This window comes from Zalophus californianus, chromosome 11, assembly GCF_009762305.2.
Source record: "Zalophus californianus isolate mZalCal1 chromosome 11, mZalCal1.pri.v2, whole genome shotgun sequence".
Taxonomy (NCBI): domain Eukaryota; kingdom Metazoa; phylum Chordata; class Mammalia; order Carnivora; family Otariidae; genus Zalophus; species Zalophus californianus.
The window spans coordinates 43,680,945-43,694,984 of NC_045605.1; the positions used below are offsets into that span (position 1 = coordinate 43,680,945).

Sequence of the window (14,040 nt, forward strand, 5' to 3'; positions counted from 1 at the left end):
AATAAGAAAATTTGGAATCTTTCTAACTCCTTCACCTTACTCCTACTCTACAGAATATTTATCCACAAACCCTGCCTCTTTGAACTACTTACTTGAGTCCTTTACTTTTATCTTGTGCTCTCTTCTCTCTCTCAAATGCTCATCAGTCCTTGTCTGAATTATAAGTCCTTGCCTTCTAATAAGTCTTGCCTTTCTTCAGACATATTCATGGAGAAGAGTCTTCCATCAAAACTGTACATTGAATTATGTCATATTCATGTTTAAAACTTCTATGAAAAACAAACTGCTGGTCAGACTGATGTCATCAAGATAGCAACACAGGTCATTCCTGACTTCAGTCGCCCTCACAACTAGCAGTTATACATAGACAAGACGTGGTGGTGAAAATCCCAGAACAAAGATGCCACTGAAGCACCTCTGGAGCACAGAGACTGAGAAGCAGGGCACCCGTTGGAAGGGCCAGAAGAGCAGCTACATGAGCAGCAGACTCCATCACCCCTGCCCCAGGCCAGCACAGCGGCAGAGCAAGAGGGGCCCCTGAGCCTAGGTTTTCTCCAGTGGGGAGAAAAGAACCCATGGTGGATATCCAGCTCCCCCAGTGTTTTTCCTGATTCAGGTCACCAACCTGAATCAAGCAAAACTCTGTACCAGTCTTGGAGCCTGTCCAATGGCCCTGTCTGGGCAGGGAAGCAAACCTAAACCCTTGCTTACTAGCTAAATATAGCCTCGGGACACCCGGGTGGCTCAGACAGTTGAGCGTCTGCCTTCGGCTCAGGTCATATTCCCAGGGTCCTGGGATGGAGCCCCATGTTGGGCTCCCTGCTCAGCTGGAAGCCTGCTTCTCTCTCTCCCTCTGCCTGCTGCTCCCCCTGCTTGTGCTCTCGCTCTCTGTCAAATAAATAAGTAAAATCTTTAAAATAAATAAATAAATAATATAATATAGCCTCAAGTCCTGCCCAACCAGGAAGCCTTACCAGAGAACTCAGGCAGCTATGGAGTCTAATCAGTGACCCTGGACTTGGAACCCAGTCTTCAGTGCCACTCAACTATGAAGCCCAGCCTATAGCCCCACCCCACAATAGAGCCCAGCCTATGGCTTTTCCTGATTGCTGAACATAGCCTTCAGGGAGCCTTGCCAGTGGCCCAGTCAAATCACAGAACATAGCCAGAGTCTTCTGCCACCAACAAAGGAGACTGGAAAGTAATCCTCACCCCACAAAATGTGAGGCACAGTCTCTAGCTCTATCCAACTATAGAATATAGCTGAAGGTTCCTCCCAACCAAACAGCCTGGCCAATGACGTTGCCCAATAGCAGAACAGAGCCACTGGCCTACCTGATTGGGAAGCCTAGCCTGTAGTCCCACCCAACTTCAGGGCATAGTCTGTGTCCCCACCTGATTGTAGAACACAGCTTGAGACCCTGTATGACCACAAAGCTCTGCCAGCAGCCCCACCTGAACGGAGTCCAGCCAGCAGCACCATCCAGTGAAAGATCATGGCCTGAGACTCCACACAACCAGAAGCAACTGAAGAGCCAAGGCCATAACCCAATCAAGAAGTCCACCAGTGGCAACTCCCCAACAGAACATAGCCAGCAACCTCACCTGACCAGAGATGAAAACTGTCAACCAAGAATACTATACTAGGCAAATTGTCCTTCAGAAATAAAGAAAAGATAAACTCTTTCCAAAACAAACAAGCAAACAAAAAGCTAAGGAGTTCATCACCACTAGACTTGCCTTTCAAGAAATGCAAAAGGGTGTTTTTCAAGCAGAAGTAATAAAGATGCTAATTAAAATTGTAAAAATATCTAAATATGTAAAACTCATAGGTAATGGTAAATAGATAAACTCAGATTTGAATATTGTAATGCTGGTGCCTAATTCATGTACAATTCTAGATTTAAAGTTTAAAAACAAATATATTAAAAATAACCATAGCTACAGTGATTTGGTATTAGATACATAATATTTAAAAAGGTGGAAATTATAATATCAATAGCCAAAAATGAGAGGATGGGAAAAGTAAAAGCTAAAATTTCTGTATATTATTGAAGTTAAGTTATTAATAGAGTAGGATGCTATAAGACATTTTTTCATAAACCTCATGAAAAGCACAAAGGAAAAATCTGTAGTAGGTGCACAGAAGATTATGCTAACAGAGTCAGAGCATACCACTACAAAAGATCATCAAATTACAAATGAAGCCGCAAGAGAGGACACAGTAACAAGGAATCAAACCAGAAAAAAAAAAAAAAATTGCAATAGTAAATCTTTACATATCTATAATCACTTTAAAACATAAATGGTTTAAATTATCCAACCAAAAAGCAAAAAATGGCTGAATGGATAAAAAAAAAAAACCAAGATCCACCAATATGCATCCCAAAAGTAGGCGTACAAAGGAGTCACTTTAGTTTTAAGCCCACATAGACTGAGAGTGAAGGGATAGAAAAGATATCTCAAACAAATGGAAACCAAAAGAAAACAGGGGTAGCTATACTTGTATCAGACAAAATAGACTTTAAGTTAAAAATGGTCAAAAAAAGACAAAGGTTATTATGTAATGATAAAGGGCCCTACCCATCAAGAACATAAAACAATTGTAAATACTTATGCACACAACATTAGAGCTTCTAAATATATAATCAAATACTAACAGAACTAAAAGGAGAAATAAACATCAAAACATTAATAGTTGGAGACTTTAACACCCCACTCTCAACAATGGATATATCATCCAGACAGGAAATCAATAAGGAAACAGAGGATTTGAACAACACTATAGATCAAATGGACCTAACAGACATATACAGAACATTCTTTCCTACAGCAGCAGAATACACATTTTTCTCACGTGCGCACAACATTTTCTAAGATAAATCAAATATTAGGCCACAAAACAAGTCTCAACAAATTCAGGAAGATAGAAGTTATGTCAAATATCTTTTCCTACCACAGTGGAATGAAACAAGAAATCAATAACAGGAGGAAAGCTGGAGAACACTCATCAAAAGGAACCATTATCTTAACTTCTAACACTGTAGGTTAGCATTATCTTTGTCTTAATTTAATATGAATGGAATGTTTTTCTCATTTGTGAATATTTTTTCATTCAATGTTATGTTTATATTATATATTTTGCTTCATGTAGCAGTACTTGTGCATTTTCATTCTATCTGTACTGATTATGTGAAGTAAACCACACTTTATTATCCTTTTAACTGGCAATCAAGATTTTGGTTATTTTCCAAAACAGGACTATTGCAAATATTGCTCATGTAAACATTCTTCTACATGCCTTTTGGTGTGTATATGACAGCATTTCTATTGGGGACATGCCAAAGAGTGGAATTGCTTGGTCATAGTGTATGCTTATATTCAGTTGTTATAGACACTGCCTCAGGGCACCTGGGTGGCTCAGTTAAGCATCTGCCTTTGGCTCATGCTATGATCCCAGGGTCTTGGGATTGAGCCCCACATCGGGCTCCCTGCTTAGTGGGGAGTCTGTTTCTGCCTCTACCCCTCCCCTCCACTCGTTTTCTCTCTCTGGTTCTCTCAAATAAGTAAAATCTTAAAAAAAGACACTGTCTAATAGTTTTCCAAAGTGATTATACCAAACTATACTTATACTGTCAATGTTTGAGAACTGAAATTGCTTCAGATTTAACCCTGCTCTATGTCCATCTTTTTTAACTTTAGCCATCCATGTTGGTGTGTAATGCTATCCATCGTGGTTTTACTTTGTATTGCCTTTATGAATGAAGTGGAGTGCTTGTTTTATCTATTGGCCATTTCAAAGCTGTTCTGTGAAGTGTAGTGTTCAAACTTTTTGACCTTTTTTCCTATAGGACTTATTTTTATATTAATGTATATGAATTCTTCATGTATTCTAGAGATGAATACTTTCTAAATTATCATCTACCTACCTCTTAATCCATCTATTGTCTATCTACCTGTACACACACACACACACACACAGACACATACACACACACACATACACATACATACACACACACACACTCCAGGGATCTCTTAATTTGTGGCCTCCTTTTCATTCAGTCAGTGATATCTTTGATGAAAATATATATGTATGTATATATATGTCAACTTTATTATAAATACTTTTGATAATCCTGATTTTATGGTTAGTACTTTCTGTACTATGTTTGAGAAATCTTTCTTATCCTAAGATGATGAATATATCCTCCTTGTGTTATATCTGGAAGATTTTGTCATCAGCTAGACGCTTTATTGTTGGGGCGCCTGGGTGGCTCAGATGGTTAAGCTTCTGCCTTCGGCTCAGGTCATGATCCCAGGGTCCTGGGATCGAGTCCCGCATCGGGCTCCCTGCTAGGCGGGGAGCCTGCTTCTCCCTCTGCCTCTCTCTCTCTCTCTCTCTCTCTCTGACTCTCATGAATAAATAAATAAAAACATTAAAAAAAAACTTTATAGAAGCTTTATTGTTTTATCATTTACATTTAGATCTACAAACTGCCTGGAATTAATTTTCATGGATTAAGTATCAGGATTTTTTCCATATAGATACAGATTTTCATTCATTTAATAGAATATTTTTTGTGCTTCTTTGTGGTGTTGACTTGGTCAGAAATCAAATCTCTGTATACAGGTAGGACTCTGTCCTATTGGTCTGTTTATCTATCTCTACAAATTATATATAGTTGTAACTTTATACTAAGCCTTGGCATCTAAATGGTATATTTTCCCAACATTGTTCCCTTTATCAGTATAATAGTGACTATTCTTAGTCATTTATATATCCACACAAATTTTAGAATCTGTTCATAAATATCCTCTACATCTCACCCCACCCCCCAAAAAACTGCTTAAATTTATTTTTAATTGAATGATAGACAATGTAGAGACTATCTGAAGCTATGTCTAATAGTACGTTGCTCCAAAGATTTGCTTTTGCTGCTTTCCAGCAGTTACAACAGAGAGCGACCATTTTAATCTAATTTACTATTGAGATGATTTGAAGTTGGGTCCCATTTTTGTTGGGGCTTGTCTTTTTCTGGTTTGGCCTGACAACGAAGGTATAGCCTTTAAAGATCACAAATGAAAGCCTGAAGTATTTCTCTTTGGAGGTCCAAAATTCCAATTATTTTATTCTTCAATCCATTGTAACTGTGTAAAGCTCTGCCCATCTTTTCAGCCTCTTAGCCATTGCTTTATGCTCAACTTCTAAGCTTCTCAGCAACCGTCTACAAATAAGCAGATGGCTCAAGGGATAGTACCAAATGTCTTTTTTCACATCTGTGCTCTCTTCTCTCCCAGATATTTGCTGATCATGTTTTGGAGTAATGTTAGCCCAGAACTTAAAAAACTTTGAACCTCACTTTCTGCTTTTGTTCCAACCCCTTAGCCACTCATCCCCGCCTTTCAATGAATTATCACGACTCAAAGGGAAAATCATACCTCTGTACAATTTTTTTTCTCTCTAGGATCTTGGTCCCTGAGACCTAGTTGACTTGACAGCTTTCTAATAGCATAAGCAGACATTTTTCAAAGTTTACCTAGCTTTTCTAATTGTCTTCAGTGGCAGGTATGTCTCTTCTATCATAGCTGGAAATGGAAGGAGCTGTTCAGTTTCTAATATGTGACTTACATTTTCAGTCTATTTGGATTAATTATTAGGCCTGTAGCATCTAAATTCATCTAAATTTTCAGGCTTTTAGGTTTTGACTTTTATCTGGCTTCTTCAGTAGTGACTATTTCTAAACCTTAGTCTCACACCCAGAGCAATTTTTGATTATTTACTTGACTTCCACAGCTTGTGAGTGTTCACTGGTAAACCATCTCTGATAGATGTGAGAAGTTAACAACACACTTGGTTTCAGTGGGTGTCATGGGGATATTTTGTCAAGGAAAAACATGTTGCCTCAAAATGAAATGTGAACTGAAGAGAGTCCATTCTGTGTTTATGTACAGATATCAAGGTCTCTTGAGCATCTCCTAATAGCTCTTTTCCTTGTGAGTAGAAGGATTCTTAATAACCGTGCCAGTGTATTCTAACACTAAAAAGATAGGCATTTTTTTTTCAGAAGATGGATGCAGTGGTTTAAGGCAATTCTTTGCTTACAGTCCCAGGGAGAAAAAAAAAAAAAAGAAACGAATTCCAAATGTGTGCATGTGTGTGTTTAACAGAAATTAAAATAACCGTTCTCTCTACATTTTCATGTACAAAACCAGATCACTTTGGACACAGATTTGGATCAAAGACCACATTAATAGGTTGTATGTATTCAGTTTCGATTTCTAGATTTAGGTAGACTGAATTGGAATCCTATATAACCCTGGGTGATTTATTATTTTTCCAGCTGAATTTTCTTCATATGAAATGTGAAGATAGAAAATATCATATGAGGGGTCCCTGGGTGGCTCAGTCAGTTAAGCATCTGACTCTTGATTTCTCCTCAGGTTGTGATCTCAGGATTGTGGAATTGAGCCCATATCAGGCTCTGTGCTGGGCATGGAACCTGCTTAAGATTCTCTCTCTCCCTCTTCCTCTGCCCCTCCCCCACCCACCCTCTCTAATATACAATGAATATGAATATATAAATAATACCTGGCAGAGAGGAAGCACCCATAGAAAGTGCTTAGAGCAATGCCTGGCAGATAGCAAACCCTAAATACGTGAGGACCGTTACTACTCTGTAAATTCTTATTTCCCTGTCTCTAATGCTGCCTAGTGGGTAAGGAATGACAGCTTTTCTTCTCTTTAGTCCTCATCTGCAGCACTCTGCAGAGAATTTAGCATGTGCCGTGTTACTCATTAAATGCTGCTAACTGGAACAGTAGGTCAAATACTGCAGGAAGGTTGAGGAAAGTATGAGGAAAATACAGTAGATCTGAAATTACGAAGTCCCTGAAGACCTGTTTTAAGATATAAGGGAAGAAAACAAATTGGTGTGTATGGATGGGGGGTTGTATATTCACCAGCATCATCATGAAATATGCCTTATTGTTTGGAACTTAATAGATGTTCAATACATAATTATTACTCTGAACATTATGCTTAGTTTACTGGCATAACAGAAGAAATTAGTCCAAGTCAGTGAAAAAGGGGTTTGAAAACTGGAAGGTTATCCTAAGTAAGGAAGCTTCATGAGAAAACATAGAAAAAGTTATATAGAAAGCTGTGGGTACAGTAGACTACTCATAATGCACTTTCTCCATTTAAATGAATTATCTTACCATATTGCACATCTTACACAATTGCCTCAGTTTTTGCATTTCTCCAAATGGCTATAATATGACAAGAGAAACAATAGATTGCACAACTCACAAAATAATCTATTCACAAAATCTATTCTCAGCTTCTCCTCTGTGAAGGATGTGTATGATAAGGAAGCATTCCCCTGAGGAACAAGTCTTTAAACCAGAGGGGAGAATGCTTATCATCCTGAAATCTAAACTGAAGCAAGTTCGATGTTTCAACTATTCCAATATGCTAAATACTCTCCATAATTTTTGGTAATCCCCAATCCTTTGGAAGTCTGTCTATTGGGACCAAACTGAGAATTCGGTCAAACCTCCTACAATTGCATTCCTTCCAATATTAACATGCTTTGGCCTTCCAAGTGAAGAAATGTAGCAGAGAGGTGGGAAATGCATAATAACTTTCTATTACTGTGTAGCAAATTACCACAAATTTAGCAGCTTAAAACAGTATTCATTATCATCTCATGCTTTCTAGAAGTCAGGGGTCCATGCCTGGCATGAGTGGGTTCTCCACTTAGTTAAACAGGCTGAAATCAGAGCATTGGCTGAACTGCATTCCTTTCTAGAGGTTTTGTGGAAGAATCTGCTTCCAAGCACATTCAAGTTTTTGCTGAATTCAGTTCCTTTTGGATTCAAGCCTGAGTCTCTGTTTCTTTGCTGGTTGTTCGCCTCGTGGCACTCTCAGCTCCCAGAGGCCACTGTGTTTCTTTACACAGAGCTACCTCCATCTTAAAAGCCAGCAATAGAGCTTCTCCTCCAGCCCTCTCACCTCAAATCCCTCTCATGTTGGAATCTCTTTGTCCAGGGAGAGCCAGTCTCTTTTCAGGGATTACCTGATTAGGTCAGATAACTGAGGTTGATCTCCCTGTATTTTTAAGGTCAATTTATCTGGGACCTTAATTGCATCTTGAAAATCCCTTCACAGCAGCACCTATCTAGATTAGTGTTTGACTAAAAAGGTAGGAGAAGGTGTGTGTACACCAGAGAGCAACAATCTTGGGTGTCATGTTAGAATTCTACCTATGCAGCCCTAGCCCTACACTCTGCTCCCCATCCTCCATTACATGCCTTTTAAATATGTTCCCCTTAAGAAACACTTCTTGCTATCATCACTGCAAGCACTGGAGTTTTGCAGCTAGAAATATCTGGGTTTAAATCCTCTCTATATTTGCTGTGAAATTTTGAGTAGGTTCCTTAATCCCTCAGAACCTCAGTTTCCTGAGCAGTAAAACCCAGGGCTAAAAATAGTCACCTCCAAAGCCTACAGAGAATTAGGGAAAGTATTATGATAGAAATCACCTGATCTACGCTAGACACATAGCAAAGTTTAGGTTCCTAACTTTTTATCCTTCTTTTGAATGTTCTAATGTAGCTCCTCCAATCCACATTTACTTGTTCTTTATAAAGCCTTGGAAACTGGGAAAACTCATATTTATAAACCCCAGAGATAGGTTGATTATCAGTAAGTAACCTAAACATTTTCTCAAAAAATCTACATTGTGCTTCTCTTTAGAATTAAATAATCCATTAGTGTTGACTGGTGTATATTCATAAGAACTTTTGTCTGAAAGCGCAATATCCTTCCTTGCTTTTCACTATTATTTAGAGATTCTAAGACCTCCTACTCCCCCAGAGGAGAAAAAAAAGAAATATTATATGAAGACAGCCAAGCAGTCAGTAGACTCCCACTATTAGAAAAAAAAAATCCTGAAATATCTGTTAAAATGCTATTGGTAAAAGATTTGGCAGGATGATGATTACATGTGGGTAGAACAGCAGTTTCCATAATAATTATGTGGGTTGTGAAGAGATTTGGAAAAAAAAAAATGCTGGGATGCAGTCTAATGAATGTACTCATTAACCTTAATAGCATCAGGTAGAGAATGGAGAGGACCATTTTGGAAGGGGGAGTCAATTCAGCCTTCAGAGTCATTTTACAAGGTACATCCGACAGTGGAGCATCCTCAATTAAAAATGAATATATACAGTTATCCTAAAATAATTCTCTATCATTTGAATTTTGCCTTTTAAGATCTAATTTTCTAGTAAGTTATATTAAACTTACTACGTGCCAGGCTTTATAATAGACATAAAGATGAGGAGTTTTCCAAAGTATAACATTTCTAGTCTACTTAGAGAAAACAAAAATAAATATGATGACACATGCAAAACTAAAAGCATCATAATATTGCCCCATGAGTGCAGGTCTTGTCTTCCTGTTCACCACAATACCCCACATTTAGCATATAAGTTACCCAATACTTGTTCAATGAATAAAGGAATAAGTGTCCCGGCATTTTGGAAGCAGAGAGGAGGAAACTGTTCAGCCCAGGGGAGCTCAAGCTAGGTTGCATTCTAGCCCAGTCATTGCTAGGTCGCATTCTAGCCCAGGCTTGACTGATGAATTAGATTTTAAAATCAGAAGACATGTGACGTGTTGAAGAGGTGGCACTCTTTCTAGAGGGAATAGTGTACTCAAAGGCCTGGGGGTGTGAATGTGTGACACATCTGAGGCAAAGGAATCTATGTGTTACGTCTCCAGGATACAACATGTGTGTGCTTACTCTCTGCAGCACTGACATTCTGACACGCAGGACTGAAGAATGACCATGGGTGCCTGGCACAGCCCCCAACCCACATCTCCTGACACTAATTTAATGACTGCTCCCTTGGAGGAACAGTCATTCCGATGCTTACATTTTAAATCTGGTATTGCTCCTTTTGAAACAGATTTGGAGGGGATTTTTCATGTTGTTTGCCCACGGCAGATGCCTCCCCAAGAACTCTGTAGAGTTATACTGAATCATTGGGTTGTCTGAGAGTTCAACTAATGAAATTCATACCAATTGTATGTGATTAGCCATCCCAGTAAATAAATCAAGAGATTGTAAATGTTAAGAACTGAGAGTTTGAAAACACCCAGAATACTAATTGGGGTTATTGGGGAATAATCTCAGGGAGGTAGGACAGGAATGTGATTTTTAGTAAGTGATGCAGTGACTGGAAACCTAATGAACAGTACTGTTTGCAGATAGACTAAGGAAAAAGGAAAGGGCATGTTCAGTCCGAAGGATAAAGGAGGAGACTGCCAATGGGTCGTAAGTCAGGATTGCCCATTCAGCCAGGTCATGCCTAATGGACTGTTGGCTCCTTAAGGGCATGTACTAGAACCTACCACAGTGTCTGTGTAGTTCGAATGCACAGAAGAGGCATTCAAAATGCTTATTGAATTAATGAGCTGGAATGAATAGAACATGGAGACTGTAACTAAAGGATCATCCAATGGCAATTTTCTGTGCTACATGTATTTTTCTGTTTTCCATAGCAATCACTTAAAATATATTAACAAGAAATGAGGAAAGGAATATTATATCATCTGCATTATACAGATTTAGATTTTGATAATAGAAACAATTTTTTAAAATTATTTATCATCTCTAATAACATTTGATAATTCATAAACCTTTTCTCTTTATAATTTTCCAAGATTTTTTCTTATTCCTGTTAGCATGTAGCCTTCAGGGGCTTTCACATTCCAGAAATTTATTTTGATATTAAATCTATTGGTTGTAAACCTGGAAGTAATTATTTTATAACCATAAGTATTGATCTGCTTTATATATCACTGATTTAATAAAATAAATGATAAAAACAATAATTCTAAGGTTAAAATATTTATATTGTAAGGACATAATGGTATAGAGTATCAAGTCTTTAGAGTTCTATAATTTTCATTATTTCTCATTTTCTGGTTGCCAACAGCTATTGTTCAGCATACAAAAATACTAAATAGAATAGGGTAGGTTAATATGGTAGTGGACCAAAGATAAGAAAATTGTTAACTTTTATTTTTTTTAACATTCAAATCAGTTGTATATGTAGAGAACAGATAGAAATCCAGGAGAAGGGGCGCCTGGGTGGCTCAGATGGTTAACCGTCTGCCCTTCGGCTCAGGTGATCCTGAAGGTCCTAGGATCGAGTCCCGCATCAGGCTCCCTGCTCTCTGGGAGACTGCTTCTCCCTCTGCTTCTCTCTCTCTCTCTCTCTCTCTGTCTCTCATGAATAAATAAATAAAATCTTAAAAAAAAAAATCCAGGAGAAAAGAACTACTAGAGAGCATATAAAAGGAAATCTGATCATCACAGACTCCAGCTTGTATTCATTTTCTTTTTTTCACCCCAGACCTGTTGTCTTCCTCTCCTTTACATTTAGGATGTTTTATACCTGCAATATCATCACAATAGCATTAATGTCCCCCATAAACCGTAAAAATCCCCCTTTACCCCGATTCTCCACACATCTCTTCCTATGGATTCTTAGAATTCCTTACAAATGAGGCTCCGCAAGCCCACTGCTACTCCTTGAAATTCAGGCTTCCAACAGTTTCCGTGAACACTGCAGCACATTTTCTAACTTGATTCCCTGAACACTCATCTACGACCACGCTGATCTGTTAAACTGCTACCATAGTTCACACAGTTCTCATTGTCTCCTCATTTCATTTCCCACTTTAAAAGCCACCACTGGCTCCCTGTTGCCCAAATGAAAAAGTTCAAACCCTTGGGATGACACAACAGACCATTCGCAATTGGTCTTCCTTTGCTTATTCTCATTGGTTCACTTTCCTGGGTGATCTACGTAGCTCCGATCCTTCATAGTCACTATTTTCTGATCCCCAAATACCTTCTCCCTATCTAGAAAATAACATTTCAAAATACCTTTATCACTCCATTATCCATACTTTTCAAGCTCAGTTTAAAACTGATCTTCCAGGGAGCCTCAGTGGCTTAGTTGGTTAAGCTCCGGTCTCTCAGCTTGAGCTCAGGTCATGATCTCAGGGTCCTGAAATGGAGCCGAGTGGAGCACCGAGATCAGTGGGGAGTTGGCTTGGGATTCTCTCCTTCTCCCTCTGTCCCTACCCGCCTCTAATAAATAAATAAATATTAAAAACAAATAAAACTGGGAGCACCTGGGTGGCTCAGTTGGTTAAACGTCCAACCCTTGATTTTGTTTCAGATCATGATCTCAGGGTGGTGAGATGGAGCCCCGAGTCAGGCTCCATGATGACTGTAGAGCCTGCTTAAGATTCCCTCTCCCTCTCCCGCTGCCCCTCCCCTGCACTCTCCCTCTGTCTCACAAATAAATAAGTTTCCTTTTATAAATAGATAAATAAATAAATAAATAAATAAATAAATAAATAATAAATAAATAAACTGATCTTCCTACATAGTCAGTTATTTACCGATGTTCTCTCCCATTGCATTTGTTTCACACCTGCAACAATATTTATTTATATGAGTCATTTATTTATATATCTGTCCTTCTTTCTCATTTCTCTACTAGTCTGTGAGTCTTGGAGTGTAGTGTCTAAAACCTATTTAACTTGTTTTTTTTCAGTCTCAATACAATGTCAATACATAATAAATGTGGTGACGTAAATTTTTCTTCACAACATTAATTGATCCCCTGTGTGGGAAAAATCACATGCACCTGTCCCATTTAGGTTAGGCTTGGCCAAAGACTATACTTTCAGGGATCATTTCTATAGTTTGTTACTAGGTTAAGCTTGGCCATATGACTTGCTTTCATCAATGAAATATGAACAAAAGTGACCTGTGCCACTTCTGAGTAGACTACTTAAGAACAATTGCATGTTTTTTCCTTCTGCAACATTGGCTATGTCCCAGAAGGAAAGTGTTCTTTCAGACTGTGTCTCAGAATGAAGGCAACATGAAGCAGAGTTATAGACCATCAGCAATGAATCTAAAGGCTGAGCAAGAAATAAACTTCTGTACTAAGCCACTGGGACATTGGAACTGCTTATTGCCACAAAATAATTTAGTCTAAGATAGGTAGATATTTAATAAATGTTGATGAAAATAAGCAAAGCTGTAGAGATATGGAAGATGAATTATAGCTAGAGAATTCCAGAGTCAATTTTGTTAAACAACAATCTTCTGTTGAAAACAAATAAAAATTAAATTTCCATGAATTGCTAATTAGGAGAAATAGTGGAAATTGAGGGCTGAGAGAAGAAAGGAGGATATGTAGATAATAGAGTAGGAATATATATTTTAGTAATGCAATTTGGAAAGAAAATGAAAATAAATTCTTGCAGGATGAGCATGTCCTTAAGATGTCTTCAGGGAGAATTTAAAGAATCTAAGGTATCTACTAAGGAGGTGTTTTTAGATTGGGTATATATTAAAGATTCCTCCTTTAGTTAAGCCAAGTAAGCTAAAAATGTTTTTCCTATTTTAAATGTCCAACTCACTCAGTTTCTATAGTCAAAGAAAAGCTGGAGCCCTGATTAATATAACACTCCAATTAAGAATATTATATGTACACTTAATTGTTGTTATTCACAGTAATGTTCCATAAACATGCACCAAACACTGAATTAGTGAATAGTGACCACTGTCCCCAGGGGAAGTACAGGTTTAAATTGCTGGGGGCCTCTACTCACAACATTTCCATCACATAGGCAGTACATAACCTTGCTTTATGCATGTTCCTGTCTAAAAACACATTATTTAATATATATTTTTGATTCATTAATATTGAACTCACAACGAATAGCACTTTACTCATGCATGAATGCAGCTGGTTTTAAAAATGCATTTTCTATGTAGAGGATATCACAGCCATCTTGCACTTGGGAACTCTAGGCAACACATCAGCACTATGCTGGGGGGTTATTTTAAACAGTGAAATCAACAAAAAAAAACCTACAAAAATACAAAAACCCTGATACTAAATAGATCATGAAAAGAACACTTGTTTATAATATGA

At 38.0% G+C, this 14,040-nt stretch overlaps 1 protein-coding gene and 1 pseudogene across 4 annotated transcripts in view; both read left to right on the plus strand.

Moving 5' to 3' along the window:
• The window catches only part of GRM5 (glutamate metabotropic receptor 5), a 613,582-nt gene that overhangs the window by 442,918 nt on the left and 156,624 nt on the right, over positions 1-14,040 (plus strand). The gene's annotated exons all lie outside the window — the stretch shown is intronic.
• Positions 12,766-12,881, plus strand: LOC113915653 (annotated as a pseudogene).